Source organism: Canis lupus, chromosome 23, assembly GCF_003254725.2.
Source record: "Canis lupus dingo isolate Sandy chromosome 23, ASM325472v2, whole genome shotgun sequence".
Classification (NCBI taxonomy): Eukaryota; Metazoa; Chordata; class Mammalia; order Carnivora; family Canidae; genus Canis; species Canis lupus.
In genome coordinates, this window is record NC_064265.1 from 19,373,330 (window position 1) to 19,399,993 (window position 26,664).

General features: G+C 41.3%; 1 protein-coding gene across 21 annotated transcripts in view; it reads left to right on the top strand.

Annotated features, from left to right (window-relative positions):
• The first annotated feature begins 4,044 nt into the window (after positions 1-4,044).
• THRB (thyroid hormone receptor beta) overlaps positions 4,045-26,664 on the top strand; it is a 371,974-nt gene continuing 349,354 nt past the window's right edge. For 5 of the 21 annotated variants that reach the window (XM_035705026.2, XM_035705036.2, XM_025461001.3 and 2 more), the window contains exon 1: positions 4,282-4,498. The gene's annotated coding sequence lies outside the window, so the exon portion shown is untranslated. Of the gene's footprint in view, positions 4,177-4,281; positions 4,499-4,849; positions 4,872-5,002; positions 5,313-5,660; positions 5,782-26,664 lie in introns of those variants that run through there. The other 16 variants (XM_025461000.3, XM_049099588.1, XM_049099585.1 and 13 more) reach the window with 11 other exon arrangements.

Here is a 26,664-nt window from a genome sequence, read left to right on the forward strand (position 1 = left end):
AGGTCCCTGTGCTTTCAGCCTGGCACTTGGTTTAGTGCTCTGTTTTCACCATCTTGAAATTCCCACTAATTTTATCTTTGAGTTTGTGTTTTCTAAGTGACATCTGATGGGACAATTCACATCCATAGACAGAGGAGAAGCATACAATATATGTTTCCACTGCAGTTCTTTGCTGCTCCACTCATTGTTGGGAGAGGTCATTGAGAGGATGTGACCACCTATTGACCCATGAGCTAGATCCTGACAATCAGAGGCTCCTCACCTTCTTCCTGTCTTTTGGAAGGCAAGGGTTCCTCTTGCCTTCCCCACTCCCAGAAGCTATCCCAAGGATACACCCTTGAGAGAGTGAAATGGTCTTGAGACCATCGGGATGGTATAGGTGACTGAATGCCATTAAGGCCTCTAAACATTTAAGATTTGGTAGGTGGGTGTGAAGATCTATTTGTCTTGCATCTGCCCACAACCAGTCTCATGTGTAAGTTCCCTTGTTTATTACACCTACCACCTACCAACCTGGAGTGGTCTGACTCTTTCTTTGATCTTTCCCTGCCTTCTGTATATGGGGACCAGCTTCAGATTATACCTGGGTAGCTCCCAAGGATCTAGTCAACCAACACTCACATATAACATTCTTGATGCTCCATGAGCACAGAATTCTAATGGCTCCACAATGCATTAGAGGTCAACAAAATTTGAGAACTCAAATTGAGTACAAGATAAGCACATTATATCTATCACTGAGTAAGTGAGGGGCACTGACAACCTCTAGAGGCCATGCTTTCCATTCCATTCCATTCTTGCTTTGAATGCAGAAAGAAAGCAATAACCAAGAAACTATCCTTTCCTTTCTTACTCATATTACTTCCCTGCACTAGCTAATCATTTATTCTGAAAGTGAAGACATAAAAGGAAGGAGCAATCCATAGTTCCTTTTCCTTTCAGTTCTTCCTTACTCATCAGTAAGTAAGTCAAAGATAGAATGTTGGTAGAATGGGCACATATCAAGAAGTAAAATAACAGTTGATTTAGTTTTGTGCTGTTTCCACTGTTCTCATAAGAACAAATCACATATGCATACACAAACTACAAAATACATGAACTAGCTACAAAAATACAAATTGTGCAATTCTGTTGATTTCATATGTTAGTTAAATGTTCTTATAGTTGCATTTAAAATTAGCATTGTGTAATATAAAGATGAACAGTAAAATTAATGCTAATAATTTAAAACTCATTTTTTCTTTACTTACAATGATTTTAAATAGTGAATTAAAAAATACCATGACAATTTCAAAAAGACAGGAGATAGCTTTGTATTTTGTCCTGTTGTGGCACTTTTTTTGCTGCTTTTTGATTAAAGCCCCCTCATTTTCATTTTGTACTAGGTCTTGTAAATACTATAGCCAGTTGTGTCTTTTCCTCTCTATAACTTCTCCCGCAAGTTCCACCTGGCCATCTTCTGCAGGAAGTCTTGAATGACTGCTTCCCCACCACCATCACCACAATTCATAGGCTATCATGGCCTCCTCACCAGCAATCACCTAGCAAGTTATATTTACATATTTCTAATTGCATCTTCACTCTTAAAGTAGAGTTAATTTTGAACATGTCATCTTCCCTAATAGTCTATCTTTCCTGAAGGGCAGGGACAGGCTTGGCGTTCTTATCTGTCTAGCCATGGACCGGAATCACTGGGGCCCTCATAGCCAAAATAAGTTCCAGGAACTAACAATAAACAGAATGAGAATCTCCAGGGCTGGGTCATTTGGCTGTACAACTAGCCTGAGAAGGAGCTGTTGAATGAGTGAAAGATATTGGTGGTTCCAGTCCCTGGAATAGTACTTCTTCTAGTTTTAATACTCCCTAGTAAAGTCTGGTCCATCCTTGATGGACTGGATCAAGTGCCACCGTTGCATTCAGTGACATTTCTCCTGATTTCTTCTATTCTGTCACAATTCCCTGCCATCTCTAACTTCCTCACCTGAAGTTCCTTATTGTATATTAATTATCTTTGACACCAAGCAAATGCCACTCAAGTTTTACATTTCTGATGAGACTCTGGTAGTATTGAAACCACAGCAGAATGAGGACCTGGGTGAGGAAAGTGAGGCACTTGCCTTGAGTGCAAAATTTAAGGGGCATTAAAAACTCAGTAATTAAGAAAAACCTTATTTTAATGTAATATTTTTATATTTTAATCAAAATTAATTATTTTAATCAAAATTAACAATCATCCATGATGAACAATATATCAAGGGTTTAAGTAAAGACAGGCTCAGTCCCTGGCCTCACTGGCTTCAGTGTAATCCCAACCCTGTTGGACTTTAGGTTTTATTTACCTTCTTACCCCAGCAGTGAATGAATGGAAGGATGAATATAGAAAGAATTGCTTCCTTGAACTAAGCAGCAACTTGGAATTTGTAGATCCTCGTAATGAGGATTTTTACAGGTGGCTTTGGTGTGCCCTCTTAAAGCAGCTAGGTTGGAACAGCAGGCCATATGCTCCAAAGTTTGAGTATTATTTTTGCCTCCATCCGATCCCCATTAGATTATTCCTCCTTTGTCCGCTTTTGTGAAAAATAAGAAAAAGAAATAGCATACTGCGTTGGCAACCCTTGTTTGCCATCATGGAGTCAGCCCTCCAAGGGCCAATTCATGGAATCCTTAGTAGTTCATGTTGTTTCAATAAGGGTGCATTAAAATTGCCTTTCCCCATTGTTATATAACATTGTTACAATCATAGTCTCATGAATTGTTTGAATAATGCCATGTTATTTATTTAATGTTTTAATTTACTCTTCATTTCAGAAGTTTCCAGGCAAAATGAGATCAGGAAAACAAAGCCATTTGAACAAAGCGAAGCAACAGTGCTTATTATACTTCATTCTCTGTATGCTGTTTCCCTCTTAAGAAGGACTTTAGCTCCAAGTCATCCTCAGGAAGAAGTAAAAAAAAAAAAAAAAATTCAAAGTTCCATCAGGGTTTGGGGCCTATTATCCACCTTTGTGAAGGAAGGCTGGCATCACGCTCCTCCCACTCTGCCTCCTTATCACAAAGTTATTCACATGGTTCCCTGGCCCCTGCCAAGATCAGGCTGTCCACTGCTGTGGCCTGTCAGAGTCCAGCTTTTTCCTCAGTGGCCAGATATCTCAGCCACAGTTAGCCACCAGGGGGCCGCCTATTTGGAACAAGCGGTGAAGCCTCCACAGCTTTCCTCCAAACCAACCAAAACATCCCGGGGCAGCTTTGGAGCAAAGCCCAGGAACTTCCCTGCAAGGGAGAGCAACTTCTCTCTAGCTACAAAACCTGCAAGTCCTATATAGTATAGCCTCCCTACGAGTGAAAAATAAAGCACGGATTCATGCCGAGAAGCCATGGGATTTTAAGGTCGGTGGAGTCTGACCGGGAGGCCCCTCCCTCTGGCCCGGGAACCCTGGGGTCTGCGACTACTTCTTGAAGCACCTGAAACACTCTCTATCCAGGCGCAGGCGTCAGTTTCCGAATTCCTGAAAGTTGTGGTTGTTAATGCTGTCAGCCGGGACGGTGGCTCCTCGCCCCTTTCCGTGGGATGCTCCCAAGAAACTGGAATAAGTCACACGTCACCGGCTGGAAATTTGGAAAACGCTCCAATAAATCATCTATACATTGCTCAGACGGTTGAGTATCCAAATCGTCACAGCTCTGTCACATTGCTGTGCCAAAAAATGTGGATATTGAACGATGAAGTCGACATTGTTTTAATCGCATCTATAAGAGAATAACTGTACTCTGTCGTCAAATAGTTTTGTTGCAATTACAGCTTCGTACCGACTGCATTTTAGCTCTCTGGGTACTCAGTATTTTTACAAGCATTCTTCTAGCGCAGAATGCAGCTGCCTGCTTCATTTTCTCTCAACCTGAACCCTTGGCTTTCAAGACGTGGGGTGGGGGTGCGGGTGGGGGCGGGGGCGGGGGGCGGGGGCGGGGTGGGCATCTTAGAGATTCATATCGGCCCGGGGCAGAACTCCTCAAGAGCTTAAATTATATTCGTCTTCCGGGTTTTATTTGTACACGTCCAGGGCAAAGACAAATTAATAGGGCAGCCCTTCTGGAACCTGTGGAGTGTCTCAACTCTGCACACATCTCCCAGGATGTGCGTAACTGTGCGGAGGGGTGTCTCCCGCAAAAGCAAGCCAGGTATTTTCCAAGCCACCACGGGGGGTGCGGGGGCGGGCGGGGGCGGGGGCGGGCTGGCGGGTGACGGTAAGGGAACTCCAGACGGCCCGGCCCGTGGGAGGCCCCAGGAGGAGCCAGAGCGCTCAGTCTGCCCGACACGCGCCACAAGTGGTTTGGAGAAGGAGGGAGGAGCGCAGTGGCAGGGGCCGCGCCGGTCCTGCCCCAGGCAGAGCCCGAGCTCCTGGAAGGTCCCCCGCCTGCCTGTCACTCGTCCCCCATTTCTTCCTTTCCGCCTCCCAGAGGAATGACGCCCGAGCCCGAGCCGCGGTGCGCACGCCGCCGGGTGGGTGGACGCGCGGCCGCCCTGGCCAGGGCTCCCGGGCTGGGAGGGGAGGGCGCGCCCGAACCCGGGAGCAGGTGCGGGGGCGGCCGGCCCGGGGCGGTGCGCGCGTGGGCCGCGGGCAGGGGTCGGCGAGCGCGGGGGGCGGGCGCTCCCGGGCGCCTGCGGGGAGCCGGGCGAGGGGCGAGGGGCGTCGGGGCCGGCGGGGCGAGCGGCTGGAGGCCATTTCCTCGCTGCGCCCCTGGCGGAGCGGGGTTGGCTTGCTCTTGGCCGCCGCCGCCGCCGCCGCCGCGCGGGTAGGACCGCCGCGAGGGGCGCGGGGGAAACCAGGTCACCGGTTCGCAGACGCGGCGCGGAGCCGGCGCCCGGGCCCGGAGTAAGGCAGCGGCCGGGGAGCGGGCCGGGGCGGGCCGGGCGCGCGGGGGGCCGGAGAGGCGGGGACTCGCGGCCCGGACCGCAGTCGCTTCCTGCGCCTATAAAAGTGGAGCGGCCGGGGAGGGCCGGGCGGCCCTGGCGGCGGCCGCCTCTCTCGCCCGAGGAGTTGACATTTCGCAGGACTCGCGCGACGTCCCGTCGCCGGCGCTCCCCGGGACCCCGCCGCCGGGAGGAGGGGGCGGAGGAGGGTGGAGACTGCGGGGCTCGGCCGAGGAAGGCGCACATCCCCGGGCGGGCGGCCGTGACGCGGCGGGGATTAACTTTGCATGAATAATGTGAGTGCGCCTGGCAAGGAGACCTCCTGTTCCCGGGCTCGGGGCGAGCGCCCGCAGGCTGCCTTCCCCGGGCAGGGGCGCTCCGCCCAGCCGCCTCGAGGGCACCGGTAATGCGGCGGGAGGACTGCGCGGAGGCGGGGGCGTGCGGGCCGGGGCGGGCGCGGGCGCGGGCGCGGGGCGGGGGCGGGGGCGGGGGCGCCGCGGAAGGCGAGCGGCGCGGGCGGCGGAGCGGGGCGCGCGGGCGGCCGGGCGTGGGCGCGGGCGCGGGCGCGGGGTGCCAGCCGCGGCGCTCCCTGCACCCGGGGCCGGGGACGTGCCCCTCGTGCCCCTCGTGCCCCTCGTGCCCCTCGTGCCCCTCGTGCCGCGCCCCGCGCGGCGGCAGCCGGGGAGCCCCCGCGTGGGCGGCGGCGAGCAGGGGGGCGGGGGGCCCCCTCCAATCGCAGCGGCTCTGCTCCTCGAGCCCCCAAGCCCCGCTGTTGACAGGCTCCTTGTGGAATGGAGTTTGGCATCCTCGGCGCAGAACCGAGTGGAAGTTTCCATGATGAGGAAGTTCTGTGACACGGGGGTTCGGAAAAGGTTGGCAGACACGGGGTGGGGGGGAGCGGGAGGCGGTTTAAAGGGACTGTGGGTCCCCGCGTCCCCCCTTTTTTTTCTCCTGCTCCGGAACTCCGGGGTTTGGAAAGGAGAATAATCCCGAATGTTGGCGTGCGCTGCTGCCGGTGCCTGGCGACTTGCCCCCCCCCCCCCCCCTCCCCGGGACTCGGCGGCGATTTCGCCAGCCTCCCGGGTCGCGCCGCTTCGCCTGCTCTTCTTTTGACGCAGCATCTTCCTCGGAGTCGCCCCGAGTCGGTCGCGGTAACCAGGAGTTGTGCCAGCTGTGCCCGCCCCCGCCCCCCACCCCCACCCCCACCCCCCTCGGAGGACGGCGAAACGGGGGGAGTTGTTTTTTTGTTTTTTTTTGTGTTTTTTTGTCTTTTTTACCCCTAATGGATCGCGTCCTTCTTAGCTGAGGTTGTCATTTTGGAGGAGGATTTCCCAATGACCATGTAGGATTATTATTAGTGCTAATTCTTAAGCCTTCCGATTTGTAGGGGGGCCGGGGGTGGGGGAGGAAGGGGGAGAGTATGGAATGTGGTTTTTTTTTTTTTTTGGACTTATTAAAGGTTAAATTATCATTTTCCAAATTAGGAAATTTTACAGAAAGGGTCTAGAAGCTTAACAATTCATAAACTAAAGTCGAAGAAAGAGAAAAGAGTTTACCTGTGCAAACAAGTTCAGACTCTCCTCCACCTTCCCCTCTCCACGCACATTTAGAATTTGTGAAGATTCAAACGCTGTGCCTCATCGTCAGTAAATAAATTTGAAACCAAGTCTTCCTCTTAGCCTGTTATTGGTCTCAGGTGCCAGTGAGATGCAGTTTTAAAGACCAGTTTTGAAGTTCAGAAAATTAAGCACTCCTTGGACAGCATATTAATGTCAGAACATAGCAGTTTTTTCTAATGGTAAATGTACTGGATCATGAGACCTATCGAGCAATATCTTTACGTTATTTGGCTTGATTTTAGTTTAGCGTCCTTATTGACATTGTAATAGTATGTAGCATGCACTAGATTACAAAGTGATAAAAATTGCATTTTAGTTAAAATATTCTATGATTCATTATGAAAATTCACGGAGACTGATCTGCTCTCTAATTCACTTCTGCTTACCTTTCTTATTCTGAAACAAGTCAAAGACTAGGAAACATTAAAGAGAAAGTATTTTGATGAAAAGCATTTTGAGCAGCGGATGTTTTTAGAAGTTTTCATGCTGGTTGGCTAAAGGTTTTAACTGAGTCTAACAGAGATTTAATAGTAAGTGATTTGTTTGGGGTACTGTACGGGAGAGCATTGATGAACAACAATTTATTATTTGTGTATGTTAAACTGACACTATCAAAATCTTATTTTTGATAAATTTCAAAGTTTTATATATATTGGAAGTGGGACCATCTGGTAGTAGATATGATTTGCTTTTCTTATTTAGTGAGTGAGAGAAGTGCTACTAAATATAGCCATATAACTATTTTTTTAATGAAGCAATTCCTGTTGGGATTATAATGCAAAGGCATAATGTTATTAATATTGGAATATTGTTTTTATGGAGTAACTGACTTTACAAGAGGAATAAACATTCCATTTCTCCCCTTTCAGATTCTTTATTTTGCCATCATGATGAATTAAGAACTTCTTTTTAATCTAACATTTTTGAGAAGAGGTGATTTCTTAAAATGTCCTTAAGAGAAGAGAAGGTTGTGGATTCTTTTCCCTTCCTAGGATTTTTGCAGTTGTTTGAAGCATGGCATGTGTAAAGCCACAAATGGGATTGCAAGTTTGTTTTTGGATTTTTTTTTTTAGTAAGCTCATCTTTTTGATGGAAATCCGAGTAAAGATGACTGGTTTCTTTAGCTCCTTTTTGTCATTCTAGTGTAAGATGATGTGTCACCTTCTTAAAAAGCCCTTCCATGAGCTCATGAGCAAAGACAGTCCCCTTCATTCCTTCTCAGAACCATTACACTGTTTTTAGTTTCTTTCTTTCTTCTTTTTTTTTCCTTCCTTGGTCTTATTTGCAATCTGAATTGCCATTTCAGTTAGTACTTGTTGAATACCTGTCTCCCCTGTCTAGAGTATAGAGTCCATGAGAAAAAGGCTTGACTGACTCTTTAACTCTTGATTCTCCAACATCTTACTCAATGCTTGGCACACAGTTGGAACTGGAGAGATCTTTGTTAAATAAATGAACGGTTGTGCTCAAACATTGTGTTCCTAAAAATACCTAAGCATCCGAAGTAGGTACCAACTGGGTATAGCAAGATCATACCAAGACCCAATGTGTCTGTGTGTGTGCTATGTGTACATGGTTCAATTTTTATCTCTGTCTCCCCCCGCCCCCCCTTTTTTTTAGATGAAAGCTAGTCCCGTTCTATATAGGACAATGCTGAGAGTTATTTCTGTGAGTTCTTCCTGGGGGCATTTGCCTCTGAGTACACAGAAGTCCTCAGCAGTAGTTTGTCTTACACATTACCTTGATTCCCTGAAGACATTGACCTTCAGCTCCCTGGGTATCAGCAGAATCTTTATGAGTTCCAGAGGCATTGTCAGTGCTAAGAGTGAAATTCCAGGGAACAGACATCACTGGATGATAGCAGTGACTTCTCAGCAGGTTCTGGCATAGCCTCTGGCCTTGGCAGCCCTAAGGGGACCAAGGGTGTGTGGTGGTGTAGCTGGTCTACAAAAGTAGCAGCTGGGAACGGGGCAAAATAGGACTGTGAGGGAATAATACAAGATTGTAAGGGCCTTTGGGGGGTAGATTTAGAAATAACCTGGCGGCTATCCTGTATGGTAAATTAAGTCATTCAGCCTTTCCCGTTTGCCTCTTTTCATCACACTTTCATAAACAGATTCTGAACCAGATGATTGTGGGAAGTATTACATTATCTGAGTTTTCAAGTGACCAAGGTGTGATACCCAAAGGATCATCTCCAAATTAGCTATTCTTGGAAACTCTTTTGACAATTGAGATAAAAAGGAAATTACAATGGGTGATTATAGTAATTTGTTTTTGTTTGTAGAGTATAGACTTTCAGAATGTGTCTGCATAAATACATAGTAAAAATCCCACAAAATGATGAGATTGGTGAAAATGGTAAGGGAAGGAAGATCAATATCTTATATAGGAGTAAAGATAAACTGAAATCCTAAATGCTTATTGCCTTGGAGTATTTACTTTAGCTCTGAGCTTCTCAGTGGCCAAGTTAACAGGAAAAAAAAAAAAAAAAAAAGAAGGTCTGAAGATGGCAGGTATGTAAGGATACATCACATTGTAGAAGGCTTTCTATGGTGTCTGGCAACTAGTATATACTTCTGTGAAATATCAAATCATGTAAAGGCCAATACTTGAACTTCAATTCTACAGAAAATGAAGTTCTTTTTTTGGTCATCTTTTATGAGAATAAAAAATGCAGAAGGCATAATGATGAAAAGGAACCCAGTAGGTGTTTGTCTTTGGGAGCCTGAGCTGCTGTGGTTCAGCAGTGGAGATTCTGGCGATTGTCCCCAGTGCAAAAATAGAGCTCAGAAAACCTAGAGGAATGAATGGTTAACATGTTCTTTAGGCCGACTTTCTCAAATATCCAGTGTCTCAGCCAGGCTTTTGACTAGAGCAATCTGAGAGGACAGAACAGCCAGGTACTTGAAAATGACCCTATGGCCATAAATTCTCCGAACAGGTGGTCTTGACCCTTTGCTTTAGTCTATATAGCTCTTATCACCCTTCAGGGCAGTTGAATTTTTGTTTACATTTTGCTTCCCTCTCTAAACTGTGATGAAGGACTGTGGGTTTATTCCTGCCTGACTCCCCAGCACCTAGCAAAGACTTGGACACATGGGCACAGGGAAACACTTGTTCGAAGACTGAATGGGAGAGGGAAAGGGGTAGTGTTTCTCTTTCTCTTCTGATATTGGTATTGTCATCTTTTGATTTAGTTTTGCCCAAAGTGAATATTTGCTGCCTGGATTGCATCAGATGTCTATATCACAGCTACAAGGGCTTGTTCTAGTTTTTGAACTGGTTGAGCGATGGATGGAAAATTAACTCCTTGCTTTTTTTGAAGTCATTTTGGTTATTTGATTTGGTTTCTCATTTGGTCTACTAAAATTTGTGTACCTACTATGTGCCTGGTTCCACTAGTCATTTTGCAGCTCAGTGTGCAGCCTAGTGACCTATAAGAAAATATTTATATATTAATAGAAAGGGATTATGAAATGATCTCCACCGTGATGGAATAGATATGCCTGTTGGGCTCCCTCATATGGTCCCCTAGATGAAATAAAGTTATTTTCATCTGAGGAGGTGATTGTTTTGTGGTTTCTGTAGCCTATGTGTATTCGTATAAATTGCAGTGGGATTCAGCCAGGATCATCTTGGTATCCAAGTGGTGCTGGATTGAATATATTTAGGTCAGTGAGTCTCTTATGAAGGATGTTCACTCTTCACCTTAACTTCCCAAATTTGTTAGTCAATTATGATGTTTAAGTAAGTTGGGGAGGGGTAAGTACCCAAATCACTGAGTCACAAATAATGTATTTCCTATGCTTCTCTCAGCAGTCTGGCCAACTGACAGCTAGAATGGTGCTCATGTTGTTTGGTCCATACTGTCCTAATTTCAAGGGACTTTGGAAACTTTATGTGCTGGCAGCTGTTCTTGTGCAGTACTATTTTTATTGAGTGAGAAACTGAGCTCTGCTGTGAACTTAGGTATCTCTTCCAAATGGCAAGTTAGGAGAGTCTGGAATTAAGACCCAGGAACCTTGACTTTGTGTCCCCAGAATCTCACTGTAGCCTTTCCTTTATGATAGTCAGATACTCTAACATATACATATACATATATGCATATAACACATAATAATACATATTATAACATGTAATGTGTATACAACAGTGTTAACTGTATGTGAAATAAAATGCTTATACAGGTGTGTCTGCTAAGTGAGAGTAACATATAACAACTGAGAAAGGATTGATCCAAACTAAATTCCTCATTCAACTTCCTAATCCCATAACAGGCATAATAGTTTCTCTTTTGTGGCTTGATTCAGAAAGTCATGAGTGATAAGCTGATTAAAGTAAAAGCTTGGACAAAGGAATGCAACTTGACAGCAGGTATGTCTTCTTGCTTTGGGAAATACACTGCTGTGACTCATCTGGAGGCTTTGGGAGTGTTTATGATGAAAAGAGTAGAGAAGATAGTCATGATTTTAGTGGCATGATGCATGACCATGACATTCAGGAACCCATTGAATATTCTGATTTGTGATGCACATTATTCAGTGGTTCTCGAGAGGGTTCAGATACACTTTTCCCTTAAGACTCTGTTTTCTAAAAAAAAAAAAAAAAAAAAAAAAAAAAGACTCCTTTCTCAGATTTCAACAAAGCTTGCACAGAATAGGTGCTCAAAAAAATAACGATTAATAATAGTGATTATGACATTCCTGGGTTTGGGTCAACTTTTTCGTATTTCTCTTTCATATGCATAAATGTGACAGCAACTTGCGTGTCCGTGCATGCAGAATCTGCCTCTGTGACAAGTGTGTGTGTCGTGTTCTTATATGTAGTAAAAAAGGCAGTGCTTGTCTCTGGCTTCGATTGTGGTTCCCATGCTCAGCTTCCAGGTCATGGTGAGAAATGCCATAGCCAGACTGAGGTCCCATGCTAAAAACCCTGTCATCACTTTAAGTCCTTCTCCCTACTCCTGAATATTTTGGCAGATCGTCCTCTTATTTTATGTTTTACACATTTAACTATTCACTTATGTTACTCTATGGTCAATTATGTTTGGGAGATCCTGAGTTTAACAACTTAATGTGAGAATTTTTCAGAGATTATGTTTATGCGAGGGTGCATTATGAATTCCAAGAAGGAGAGCAAATAACAAAACCTATTTGATCACTGTATTCTGTGTGTTTGTGTGTGTGTGTGTGCGCGCGCATAAAAACTCAGATGGCTTAAGTTCAGTGCAAGAGGTTGTGAAGAACAGTTCATAGCATTACGCTTAAAATTAGTCTCATTTGTTTTAATGAGTATGTTTGATAATGAGTGATAACTCCTAGGAGCAGTATCACTCCCCACAGCAGAACCTTGTTGCTTTTTCACCGAAAAAGTCTATCAGTTTGTATTCAACACTGATTCATGTTACCACTGTTGAAATGTTTTTGCAGTGATGCAAAAATAAATCATGCTAAATTGCTGTTACTTTTTAAATATTATAATCATAAAATGTATCTTTTCTTGACTTCGTTTCTGATATTTAGATATATTAATTTTACATGAACCAGAGAATGTTTTATTTCTGCCATATGTGTTTTTGTTTACTTTTTTGAATTTTCACTTAAGCCTCACTGTAATTTCTATTCCAATTCCCCAGCATCTAGAGATCTAGAATAATGTGTCTGGATCTGAATTGTAGCTGCAATAGGGGATGTATAAGGTGGTATATCCTTATATTATTGGTCCTTTAATTTAAAAAAAGGAACCAGGGAAACCTTGCACAGAAAAATCTTCTTAAAAACCATTTCAATTATGACCTTTGTAGATAATGAACATATCAATTTATCATGTAGTGTGATAGTTGGAAGGGATTTGAAAACATCTTCTTCCATTGAGGCCTCTCAAAAAAATAAAAAAATAAACGTCTAGGCATTTGGCTTATTAGTTTGCTCTCACACACTATAGCTTCATAAACAGGGAAAGGCATCCTCTGCAATGTACTCTATATGCATTCATTTGCTGTTAATTAAGAATATGTGTTTGGATTTATCTTTATTGAGGTTGCCACCAAAACCAAGCCTTAAAATGAGTAAATTTATTTTTTCTATCCTGGAACCTGTCCATACTTTCATTCCTCCATCTTTCCATCTCTTCATCTGTACCTCTGTCCCACTACTTATCATCCATCAATCCATCCATCACATATGCATTGGACATCTGCTGGGTGCCGAACTCTGGTAGGTGCAAAGACACCATGGTCAACATTTAAAAATCTTTGCTGTAGAAAATGCTCAGAGACTCCTGGGGCAATCTACAGAATTTAGTGTATAACAGTGTTTCTCCACCTCAACCATTGGCGTTTGGGACCAGGTAATTCTTTGCTATAGAGGGCTGCCCTGTGTGTTGTTGGCTGTTTAGTAGTATCACTGGGCTCTACCCACTAGATATCAGTAGCTCCCCCCCCCACACACACACTCCATTTGCAGCAATCAAAAATGTCTCCAGATATTGCTAAATGTCTTGTGGGAGGCAAATTCACCCTTCCTGCAAACCACTGGTGTAGAGTTCCTTCCCACTCCACCAGGGCTGTGGAGTGGCAAGGTGTGGAATCATAGCCTGGCTTCACCTGGCTTCTTTTTTTTTTTTTTTTAAGATTTTATTTATTTATTCATGAGAGACACACACAGAGAGAGAGAGAGAGAGAGAGAGAAAGAGTGAGAGGCAGAGACACAGGCAGAGGAAGAAACAGGCTCCATGCAGGGAGTCCTATATGGGACTTGATCATGCCCTGGGCCAAAGGCAGGGGCTAAACCGTTGAGCCCCCCAGGGATCCCCTCACTTGGCTTTTTTGCAGTTTCCTTATTAAATGGAGTCATGTAGCATTTGACCCATAGTTAAGTGTTCCTAAATATTAGTTAATATAATGATGGTAGAATTAATACTTAAACAGGCAATTAAAATCTTGATAAGTTCTGTAATGGTGTGAGTACAATATATTATAGAAACCCAGAATTGGGAGTAGGGTGAGTTCTAGGCAGAACACCATAAACCAATGTATGAAGTGGGCTAAAAAGCATGAAACCTTTGGGAAACTGCAGGGATCCAGATCTGATTGATGTTCAATGGACAATAAATGAGACTGTTGAAACAGGCAGGAGACACATGGTAAAGACTTTTCTGGTCACAGTAAGAAAGATAGACTTTGTCTTAGTAGCATGAAGAGACTAAAGAATGTTTAGCAATTCAGATTTTTATTTTAGAAGAGTTCTTTGGGATGTCTTAAATGAGAGAGAGACTGGAAATGATGAGTCCAGTTAGAGACTCTTGGAATAATCCACTGAGAAATGAAGGCTTTCGGAACCGAGGCGGTTATATGTTGCTGTGATGTCTTTGGGAACAGATTTCACTTTTTCCAATATGTGACAAAATTTTTCTAAGTTAATTCCAATAATGAATATTTTTAGCAAGATGGCTCTACATTTGGGGGAATTTCAAGTTTAATTTGAAAGCAGATTACATGATAGATTCTCTTTAGAATGTTTTCAAATAAAGCTTAATTTTAAGACCATCTCACAGCCTATTCATAGCTGAATATTACTCAGGGGTTTCTCTGCTATTATATACATATATCTACAGTTCCCAGTCACACAGAAGCATACTTCTACACAACTACATTGAATTATCATTGACACTGTTGCATTCAGATTCATTATTTAGTATTAAGTATCGATTTTCTGACTGATAGGGATTTTATTTCTTTAATGATCAAAATTAGAGATAGATGGAGAACATGAATGAATGAATGGCTAAGAAATTATGGAAAGACTACCAAATAGAGAATAAAAACATTTTGGACAAGTGTTTTGACTTATTTGAGTTTTAATTTCCTTAGTCATAAAACAGTAAAATTTATCTAGATAAATTAGATAATTTCACAGTCATCCTTAGTGCAGAGATTGGCAAGCATTCTCTATAATAGGCCATTTAGTATTTTCAGCTTTTCAGGACATATAGTCTGCACTGAGACTACTCAGCTCTGCTGTTGTAGTGTGAAAGCAGCCATAGACGGTATGTGAGTAAATGGTCATGGCTGTGTAGCAAAAACTGTATTTACGAAAACAGAAGGTGGGTTATAGTTTTGCTAAACCCTGCTAGGCCAGCAGGAATACAATAGAAATATAATGTAAGCCACATATGTAGTTTGAAATTTTATTGTAGCCACATTATAAATATATAAAAAGCAACCAGTGAATTCTATTTCAACAATATATTTTATTTCACCCAATATATTAAAAGTATTATTAACTTGTAATCAACATAAAATATTAATGAGATCTTTTACTTTTTTGTACTAAATCTTCTAGTATGTATTTTACACTTGCAACACATTTCTACTTTGACTAGTCCCATTTCAGGTGCTCAGTAGCCACTTGTTGGCTAGTAGCTGCTATAATTGGGCAATATGACTTTAGCCTTAAAAATGTATTTTACCAAATTCCATGGAAAAATAAATTATATGCTTATTTCAAGTGATTGAGAAATTTTTTTCTGCCACTTATATAGGTTAGGAATACATTTTGAAATAAATGTGCAGTGGCTAAAACTGTTTATTTTTCACTCATGTGAAATTAAAAACTGCTCTTCCTGATTGATTGGTGGCTATGCTCCATAGCCATTCTAGGGAGTCCCAGTGCCTTGGGTCTTATGCTTCTCCATCTTCTGCTCATGGCTGCCAAGAACATGTCTTCACTGTATCAGACCGTTGGGAGGGAATGAGAGAGTGGAGAAGCACACTGGCTTCTAACTACCTTGGTTTGAAAGTGACACAAAACCATTTTGCTCTGCTTCCAAATTGCATGTCCCCACCTAAATGGACTGGGATGGGAATCACAGTCCCAACTTCACAGCAGCTTTCCAGTGATGACTCTATACTGGGTAAAGGGGAACAAGAACTATTTGGGGGTCAGAGAGCTGTCTTTTCCATACTGTGCTATTCTATTTTTTAAAATTTTCATGTGGCCTTCATCACATTACTGTCTTGTTACTTTTGGAGGCATTGACAAGTGATGAAAACATCTTGACAGCCGTGAGGTAACCCATTTCTGTGTTTTGGTGCAGTACCACCCTCCCATCTGACCTAATTCTCTTTCCTTCCTTCTTACTCATATGGGGTCATCTTTAATCTTGCTGGACCTGATTTTTCCTTTTAGTCTTTGACCATCATTTTATTTCCTTGATAGATTTATGTGAATCATAATCTGCACATAGTGTTGGGAGCTTGCCAATCAATCCTGATATTACTGGCACATTATTAGAGTGCTGCTTTTTTAAAGGAAACTAAAATTTAGAGTAAAGATATCAGTGAGCAGAGGCCAGAGCTGATTCTTGATGTGTTGACAGAGGTACTGAAGCCATTTTCCTGGAATCATTTTACAGAACCTCAAACTGTTTAAATAAATGACTCATTACATAATATCTTGACTAAAAATACCAATTTTCCTAGTATTTATCCTCCTTATCATTGCTTACTACAATGGGGAGCCTTTTCTTTTTTAGCCAAAAAGGGTGTTTGCTTGTTTTCTTCCCAAATTATAAACATGCTTTATCAAATATTCAGCATGTTCTATAGAAGTGCCTCCTGTGAAGGAAATGTAAGAGGGGCATGAATAATAAAAGTGAGGTAAGTGAAAGGAACAAAGAAGCCTTTTCCTTCTAACTGCATATTTTACCTTTTTATAAACCTTATTATTTAATTATTATTAAAATGTCTTATTCTAAGAAGTAAGGAAATGCAAAGCACACATGCATTTTAACTTATTAAGAAATAAGGCCCACCAATGATAAGAAGTATCATGCTGAGGACATGTAAAAGAAAAAGAAGTAACTGTATCCCTTTAAATTAGCCGAGGTAGGGTTGTATTTGACTCTACAAGCCTATTTTTATGAAATATTTTGCAATGCTTTTGAAAATTAAATTTTGCAAAAGTAAGAAATTAATCCTGATAAATGCCTCTCAGGTACAGAATTCAGCTCATTAATTCTTGATATTCCTAAATAGGGAAGAGATAATTCTCTGAATAATCTCTAACTTGTTACTAGCCCATCACTGGGGTCTCTGGCGCTCAGGGTAACTCACAGTGTGGGTGCCAGTAATGAATGTTTTATTTTAAAATCCTGTCACAGGTAGGGAGGAGAAACTCTCCCTGCCCTCCACTCCCCTTATTGGCCAAGTGGGTTGTGGCGAGGGGAAAGCTGGGGGTTCTGAGTCCTGGATTTGTTGAGAGCTGAGCTGAGGTATTGGCGAGAGGGATCAGGATGTGGGGTGCTGGACATCCATACAGGTGTTGAGTTGGTTATCTGGCTTCACCCCTTTCTAGCTTATGATCTCTCCTGCAAGCTACTTAACTGCTTTGAACTTCAGTCACCCCATCTGTGCTTATACCACAGCACTGTGGAAGAGATCATGTGAGATCATGATTATTAACTGCTTAACCAGTACATAGTACTTGATGAGTGCTCAGAACATGGGAAACAATTTTTGTTATCATTTTATTATTGCAAAAATTGTAAAAGCAATGGGTTCAGTAAACCTGTATCCTGAAGTTCTAGAGCATTATTATCCAAAAGGCAGGAAATCAAAGAAACCCAGGAGTCAACCCAGTGAATTTCTGTAATCACTTTGCATCATTAATTATTCCTTATTCAGTTTTATGATGCGTTTATTAGTAACGGTCTCCTTTTTATAGATCACCTAGCATTTTCAATCTCAAGAGGTATGTTCTATGGTCAATCGTTGAAGTTAGTGAACCCTCAGTTTTTGAGGAAAATTATAGATGTTCAGTTACCTACACAGGACTCCAGCCTCTTGAACACAAATTTGAATCTCCTGCTTGTAGTGAATATGATGTATAAGCTGACTACCTCACTTCCTTTTTTTCATAGCTGCTGCTCTCCTCTCTTATTCTGATACTTTTCTACTCTCCACAATCATACTTCTTCACTTAAAAATCTATCATCTGTTTTTCCCTGCTTCAGTTTTAACCCAGCTTCCTGCCCTGATTAGTTAGGATTGAGATTCAAATTCTCTCTTGTTCTGCCCGGCTGAAACATGCCATTTCAATGACAGATTTTCTCACCCCCTTGTCCAAGGTAATATTACATGATTAGTCACTTACTATATATATTTTCTCACTGTCCACTGTCCAAACCCCATATTGGTCAATGAAATAGATATTTCTTTGCTAGATTTCAAGATCCAAGAGGGCAGGGACTATGTGTTGAACAAGTTTAGTGGAATCTAAAAAGTAGGCCCAGAAAGTAGGTGCTGAGTAATGCTTTCCTGCTGTTGTGACCAACTACACGTAGGCTGTTTTCATATAATCAGGATGAATCTAATTTTAAAATGAACAACCGTGTGTCCTCAGATGAACCAGAATATACACTTACAAGGCCCTGCTGTCCTGCATTATAAATAAGGGAATAGGTTGTCCGGCAGGAAAAAGCTCTGCTGTTCTTTTCCCTTAAAAAAAGAAAAGAAAAAAGCTATCCACACATAAGAACTGAGATAGAAGATCTTCCCATCTCCTCAACTAAGTTGACAAGAAAGTAGATGCTCTCTGCAAAGATGAAACCCAACAAAAACCCACAATCCAAGAAGAGTGGCTTCTAAGGATTTGTAAAGAAACGTCCTTAAGAATGGCTTATTCTATATAGACCCCAAGCTTGGTGGCCTGATTCCTCAACTTTTGTAACAACAAAGATTTCCTTAGGCAATGGGTTCAAGTTTCTGCAGAGACAACATTCTGAGACATGACCCTTGGACCTATTGCTGCCATGGCATCTTTCACAACACCTAGGTTTTGTGTGAACTTTTTAAGATTTTAGTGTCTCAGAGTTCTCATTACATGGAAGATAAATCATTCAACTTTGCCCTGAATGGGTTTACAATTCATTTTTCTTCTTTGTTTAGCAGTGTTTTGAAATAACTTTTTCATTTTTGCTATTTTGTGGTTGTAAATCCCCACCGGTAATTCATTAAAGTTTCATTTGAACCATGACAGTGGTTGCTCTTCATCTTTGCCTCTTCCCAGCTCTAGAGTAAGACCTCTTCTCAGAGTCAAGTGTTGCTACTTAGTGGAGTTCTTGCAGAAGTTTGACTGGAGGGACATTTGAAACTAATAGGGATTATGTTTGCATTTCCTGCTATCCTTAAGCAAAAGACATGGTTTTGTTTATTCTCTCAATGGGAGAGAAAGGAATGTGCCTAGAGCTGTGTTTCTGATGGTCTGAAAGAAATGGGACTCAGAGGACCCCAGTGATTCTGTGCTCAGGACCTTAAGGATGAAAAAATCAGTCCCTCTAAAACAGAAGACTCAGAGCTCTTCCATCAGAGGAACCTGAGTCTCAAGTGTCTGCCAGCAGAATATTCCTTCAAAAGACTTGCCATAAGAGTACTGTCCCCAAAAGCAGACCCTGAGATGGAAATTCATGTGCAAATTATATTAGGGGAAAGATCAAGAAAACACCAGTGGCAGATGGGTAAGTCAGCCAGAACAGGGAGAATAGCCAATAAGATGGCATTATCAAACCAGTTACCACTGTGGGCACCTGAAGCTTAGTCACGTTGGTGAACTCTGGGAGACACCGTGGAACATGTGTCTCAAAGATACCTCACCACGATGCAAATGAGAGTCTTTATTCATCAAAACCTGTCAGACTTTAGTTGAGGACTGCCTCCAGAGGCAATTGATTCCCTGGTTTTTCAGGACTGCCACTTGGGCGGCCACGAGCACACCTCCTGGCAAAAGAATGCAGTTTTTGGCAGTCAGAAGACAAGCTGGTAGGCCCTGATGTGGTGCCCATGGACATAGGGTCAGGGCACCAGGGGCCTCTACTACGCTTAAGCCTTTCTAGTCATTGGCATATTACCTTACAGGGCAGCCTCTATCTCCATTTCCACCCTAGGATTGCTGGTTTCCTTTGGACTTCTGCTTGGTTCTCAAGAGATACAAACTGCCCTTAGCTGATGCAGTGGGGCTGACCCCACCAGCATTTAGTCTAAGATTGACAAGAGAAGGATCCATTGAAACAGGAGGCACAGATTTCCCCACTCTTGCTCAGCCCCATCATCTCTCTCTCACACGGTCTTCATTCTAAGACGTTACTCTTCACCTGCATTAACCTAGTGGTCCTAGTGAGTACATTCTGTCTCCTGACAGCTTTTGATCCTGTCTGTACCATGCTTTTTTACCCACCCCCCCAGCAGGGTTTCTCAACCTGTGTATGATTGACAGTTTGGGGCAGATAATTCATTTATTTAGGGAGCTGTCCTGTGTATGATAGTATGTCTAGCCACATCCTTGACCTCTACCCACTCATGGCCATTAGCACTCCACTCTTCAATTGTGACAATCAAAAATTTCTCCACACATTGCCAAGTGTCCCCTGGGAGGCATAACTGTTCCCCTTGAAAACCACTGCCTTGGACCTTAGTTCCAAATCTTAATCCCACCCTCCCCCAGGATCCTCATCAATTATAATTACCCATTTATTGTAATCCTAGTCCTAAGGGTCAGGAGAGGCATTCCAAAATCTGGGAAATGTGAATATTTTCCTCAGTTGACTTTCATATACCTACTACTCCACCTTCCCCTGCCCTACTCTAGCCAGGAATTAAGAATCACTATGGTCTGTCTGTCTTTTTTCCTCCCCTTTCTCTTCTCCCTATTTGCATTGTGGACAATTGCAATTTGGAAGATGCCACTTTTCATTTCTGCCTTCTTTGTAAAAGTTCTTGCTCAATTCAATAAAGCAAACACTAGTGGCAAATCAGTGAATAAAATACATTAGTAAGATGTTACATGCTATTTTAAAAATTATGTCGATCCATTCATTCATCAAATATTTGTCTAGCACCAAATATGTGCCAGGTATATACTTGGGTACAGTGGGGAACAACATATTCCCTGGTCCCTTCTGATAGATGCACAAAATGCTCAGAGATTTTTATTTTATCAATACATGTATATCCTAAATTCTGAAAGCTGGAAGCACAGAAAGCCAGTATTGTACTAGGAACAGTTGCAATTACTGGCACAGTCTTTCCTAATTTGGGAAGTCTAACTATATGGTTTAGAATTACGACATTCTGCTTTGAACCATAGGATTGATTTCTGTTCCATTCAGAAGTATTTTGTGAGTACAGTCCACCTGGACAAGCGGGTTTCACAGTTTAACAAGTTCCTGAAATGAAATGTTAATGAGTCTTTCACACTCTTGTTTGCCAGAATCTCTCCTGCTTTTCCTGCTTTACCTCATTGAACAGTTGTCCACATTTTTAGGCAACCCCTTTCAAAGGGGCTTTCAAGCAATGAAGAACAGGGTTGCACTGCTGCTGCTTTTCTGTCTGGGAATTGGTTATGGAGAAACCAAAAAGAATAATATTCACAGGGGAGAGGATTATAAAGATTCTGATGTCACTGGGAGAGCTGCAGAGGGATGTCGCCTTGTTCCACCACCTTGCATGGACTGTATGCATCCTGTGGAAATGCTTGGGGTATCCTCAGCACCAATGGAGGCTCTTGTTCTGGCAGCCTTAGCTGTGAGGGGGTGGTGTGTCCCATGTAGTTACTTCTGATCCTCTCAGTCCCGTTGTACTGACTTCTGCACCCTCAGTTCTGGGAATGTGCTGCCTCTAGAGCAGCGCATCCACACCACCTGGAGCTGGTTACACAGGCAGCATCTTGGCTCCACCCCAAACCTGCCAAACCTGAATCTGCATTTCAACAGGATCCCCAGGGTTTCCTGTGTGCTTTGGAGTTGGAGACATGTTTTTGTCTCTTATTCATCTTCTACTTCTCATTACCTAAAAAGGTGCAGGATCCAAAAGTATAAAAGAGTTAATGCGGTAACCCTGGTGTGTATTGATTAACCCCAGTATACCTAATTTATTGTTTTTCAAACTTGGCTTTCAGCATATTAGTGGGTCTTGAATGAACATATGAGTCACAAACTACAAAAATTTTAAGTAAAAAAGACTACACTAGGAAGTATTAGAGTATATCACATGTTTTGGAAACGTGGGTTTCATAAAAAAATGCAAACACACACACACACACACAATTTTGTATGTATGCACTGGGTCATGATTACAAAATGGAATTCTGGCTGGGATTACGGTTTTTAAAAAAAGGAATCCTGAAAACCGCTGTTCTAAAGAATGAATATATCTCTTTATATATATTGATCCATGTTTAAAAAAAAGATCAAAATACACATTTGATGAAGTTTGGCTACTTTTCTCTCACCTGAGAGAAAGAGATTATCTGAGATTATATTCTCTAATTCAGACCCCTGAACAAGTAAAATGTCCATATAGCATTTATGTATGTCAAAATTACCTGAACTGCAGGTTAATGATAGTAAGAATTTTAACTTCTCACTCAATTTCAGAAGACAGTGTTCTGAGACTGTCTCAAAATCTTGAAAAAGACACTTTTAGAGAAATATTCATTTTAAATTTAAAAAAAGACCAACTGTAGGCTCGCCATAGCACATAGATTAGTTTGAAGGGAATAATAATTTGGAACCCATAAGAAATTCTCCAGGTTATGGGAGATCTAGGGTGTCCCAAAAGTAGTGGTAAAGTTTTAAGTTTAAATATCTTCAGAAGCATAAAGTCTACAAACTTACAAAAAAAATGGTTTGGAAGTTCAATCACTTAGATTTTTTTCAACATTCATCTAGCTTTGCGGATTTTGAGAAGCAAATTTTTCCTTTCATTTTTTTTGTCCCAGTCTCTCTGATTGAAGATGGCAACCACTAAAACAAATTAAGAGGAAAAATTTACTTCTCAAAATCCCCAAGCTAAATGAGTGCAAAAGAAATTTAGATAGTGCAACTTGCAAAGGTGTTCTTGTCTAAATTTGTAGCGTTAATCCTTCTGAAGATAGCACCCTGTAGAAGGAAGGAAAACCATGTCACTCTTCAAGCACGAGTCTGTGTGAAGCTGCGGCAGAGACCTAGAGAGTCAGATTTCACCACGTGTGAGAAAGAACCAGTCCTCAGGGGTGAAACCAAGGCGCTTTGTGAAGGAGGGTGTTAATGCCAGGATGAGACACGGTTACAGGGAAGTGCTTTCAATCTAGCAGGCAGGATCTGTGCCAGACAATGAGTTGTCTTTGAAAGTGTCTTTGCCCTGCGATAGCAGCAGCTGGGAGAACCTAAGAGCTCTGTCTGAGCTTCCCAGATATGTGGAGCCTCTGATTTTGATGAAATGAAGCCTTGAGTGTTGAGTGTTTACTTAGGAAGACTTGAGTGAGCTATTAAGCAGTATTTTATTAAAATTATTTCAAATATGCTTTTAAGGAACAGTGAACATGCTTTTATTATTCTACGGTAGATATGTGAACCGTATAGAATCTTTGCTTTGAAAAAAAAAAGAATCTTTGCTAAAATTAAAGCAAACTGATGGTGTCCATATTCTTGAGAAAGCTGTTTTGGGGGAATTTTTAAATAATTTTACATGCTACAAAAGGTCAGATAACTAGTATTCTCTTTCAGATGTAAGTGTTAAAAGTGTGTGATTTTGCTTACTTTCTGAAACTATCCTATTTTTTTCTTCCAAAACTAATTTTTTTGCTAGTACACAGCCCTTTGAGAAAAAATATATATCCGAACACATAATTTGAATACACATGGCATATATAATTTGAGCATATGTTGAATATATACTAAGTATATGTGATTTGAAAGTCAATGAGAAAAAGAATATTAGACATTATAAATGGTAGCAGTTGTAACAACTTCTTATATTGATTTCTAAATAGAGTTACTTTCTCAATATTGTGGTTTGATTTTTTCATAAATTGTATTTTTATTTTACCAAATAAAACATTGAGTTTAATATCAACTTGCAATATTCATATTTGTCACAATGTGTTTTTAGTAATTTCTGGCTTATTTTTAAAAAATCCTATGTTTCAAGCTCCCACCACTTGTTTTGTGATGGTTACAGTTTTATAAAGTAGCACTGTCACTCTTAAGACCAATGAGAACACAACAAATTTGAGCCTCATGCCAAAAAGGACATTTTGTTCTAAGAACATTAGCTATATCAAAAAGCACACATTAGTTTATTTGTTTTCATTTGTGATTTATCATAGATGTTACGTTCTATTAAAAAGTGAAGTTTATTGTATGAAGTCATTCTTGTATTGATAGCATTTTGGACAGATTTCATATTTCTGCTTTTCAAATTAGCGAGAAAAGTAAAAGTTCCAACATGTACCATTCTGATCTGAATCCACACAGTTGAATTATTTGTGCTCATATGTACATGTTTGAGGCTTGAAGCTTTCCCCATGCCTCTAGTCTCACAGTTAGCTATACATAGCATACATGTTCTGCAGCAGTCTTCTGATCCGTCAAAAAAATAGAGTTTTGTTTTGTTTCATTTTGTTTGGATGAAGTATCAAAGACAGAACTTCTTTTCATGCCAGAAGTATTGTGTATTTGAATTATTGTAATTTTTTTCCCCACATAAGAAACCTGAAGCAAAACAGTACCCATTAATTCTGCAAAGTGTAGGATGACAAATAGTTGTGTGCCAACTCAAGTAGGTTTTGGTGGCTGGTATGTTTGAGAAGTATTTTATGGGGATCTCTAGCTGCAGTAAAGCGTAATGTGATTGATTAGTAATATCTGTTATTGTTGGAAGAACAATTAGAAAGCAATAGCCTGAGTGTCATGTGTTTTCTTAGCCTGTATCCATACCTAAGAAGGATTAAATCCTCCAGATTTGTCCCATTATGTTGCTCTAAGCTTTGTATTTTGTGCTTTTGAAGGGGTATTGTACCTGTTCTGAAGACTTGTTCATTTTCTGTTTGATAGCAAATCAGAAAATTCATCAGCAAATCAAGGAGACTATGAAAGTGTTTCCTTATTGGCAAGTTCAGCGTCATGTCACATAAAACAAAGCACAGAGTGAAATTTTTTAGTGTGTCTTTGGTTTTCTGAGTCCTGAGACTCTGTGTATAAATATGTAATTAATAGTACTTTAAAAACTGAAATACAAAACAGTTGGATCTCTTTCAAGAACATGCTAGTTTCTTAAAATTAGATTGAAGACAATATTTTCTATTATATTTAAAGTGGATAAAATTTTATTTATTTGTGTAAATCATCACTTGGACTTCATGGTGTACGTTATTTCTCAGTTACAGTACTAATCCTCACAGGAAGCTTTGGTCAGCCTCTTGACATGGACAGAGGAAGGGAATTGCTTGTATGTGAGAGGAAAAGGCAAATAGAAGATCACAGGCAAGCACCTCTTGGATCTACCAAGCTAGGGAGATAGAAGAATTTGGCAAAGAGGGCATAGCAGTGCAAAACTGCAGTTTGAAGATCAATGAAACATGTTTTTCTTATTCTACCAAGTAAAACGGACTCTTCTATCAATCAATTTGATTGGATTCCCTTGAAATCTACCTCTGAGAAAGACCTGAGTAGTGTTCCCCTTCATTATTACTCAAGTGTCAGCCAAACCTGGAAGCTCATAATTGTTTACATTACGTTAAGGAACTATAAGGTCCTTAGGAATTAAGGAGGTAAAGAAAGAAATCTTTTGTACAGTTGGTTTTGGCATTCTTTCCATAAAGAGTTGAGTCATCTCTTTAACAAGTCTGGGACTTGACTCTGTAAAGACTGGCGGAGAGAGCAGTAAGAGGCAACTGGGTTTGTGTTCTCACCACTTACACAGTTGACTCTCCTTTATAGGGGCTGGTAGTCTTCAAGAAAAAATGAATTTTGGCCCCATGTGTCTTAATGTGTCTTCAGGGATTCTTATAAAAGGGGATCAAATGCTAGGTCCTTGTAGATGTTACAAGATGTTACCATTGTGGGAGCTGAGATATGTGTTGTTTTTATCAATAGTAATTAAGTTTTCTCTGGAGTGAAAGGTGGGTTAAGAAAGTCTCAAAGATTGCCTGAACATCTTCTTTCTCTTCTCTTGTCCTGTACAGCTTTAATAATATTAATGTAGTAACACAACATAGGGCATGAAATATGGACCTTGATAGACAAACTTCAATATAAGTATGGTGTCCTTACTAATTAGCCGATGTGATGTTGGGGAAAGTTGCTTAACTTTTTCTCTGAGCTTCAATTTCCAACCCTATAAAAATGTAAAAAACAAAGAAAACAAAAAAGTCTGCCATGTAAGAATATGGTGAAGATTGGAGATACCTGGAAAATAAGTTGTAGTATAATATTAAAAGGAACTGGTTTCAGCAGAGCTATGCCTTTGAGCTGCCAGATTTTGAGGGCATGCCTGGTTACAGGCCATTTTCTCCTGGTTGAGGGACTAGAGGGAGTAGGAAAAAGAAAGGAAAAAAGGGCAACTTACAAGAAGATCTACAACTTCTCCACTCATAATGAATTGTTTTTTTTTTGTTGTTGTTGTTTGCTTGCTTGTTTGTTTTTTTTTTTTTTTTTTTTTTTTTGTATTTTTGTGGAGTTTTTTGAGATTTTATTCTGGATTTTAGAGCAAAGCAAGTTTCTCATAGTGTCCTCTTGGATAAGATGGGGATATTTAGTCTGATAATAGGAAAGTTCACAAATTGAACAATCATATACATGGGAGGTTTTCATGGATTAACATGAGGCTGAATGAGGGTGATCTGCCAAGGACCTCTGCCTTCTGCCCCAGCTCTGTATGGATGTTTGAATGACACCATGAAAAAAATGAATGTGACATGCTTATCAAATGTTCAGGAGTCACAAAGCTGGAGGGGAGAAGTGATATGTCCCAAAGCAGAGTATGAATTTAGAGAGATTTTGAGGGGCTGGGACAGTGTGAGTCAAAATCAAGAAGACCTAAAGGAGGATTTAAAACCACAACCTTACATTAGATATGCATCGAAGGGAAGGCCTAAATTCTAGGAGAATGCCAGTCATCAGTTTAGCATGAGTTAATAAGCAATGTAGGTACTTCAACCAGTATTGTGGTCTTAAGTTTCATTGAAACAGTGGTTCGCAGACTTGATCTGAATCATACTCACCTGGAGGGCTTGTTAAAATACAGATTGCTAGGATCCATCCCTAGTGTTTCTGACTCATGAGGTCTAGATTGCAGCTGGAGACTTTACATCTTGAGCA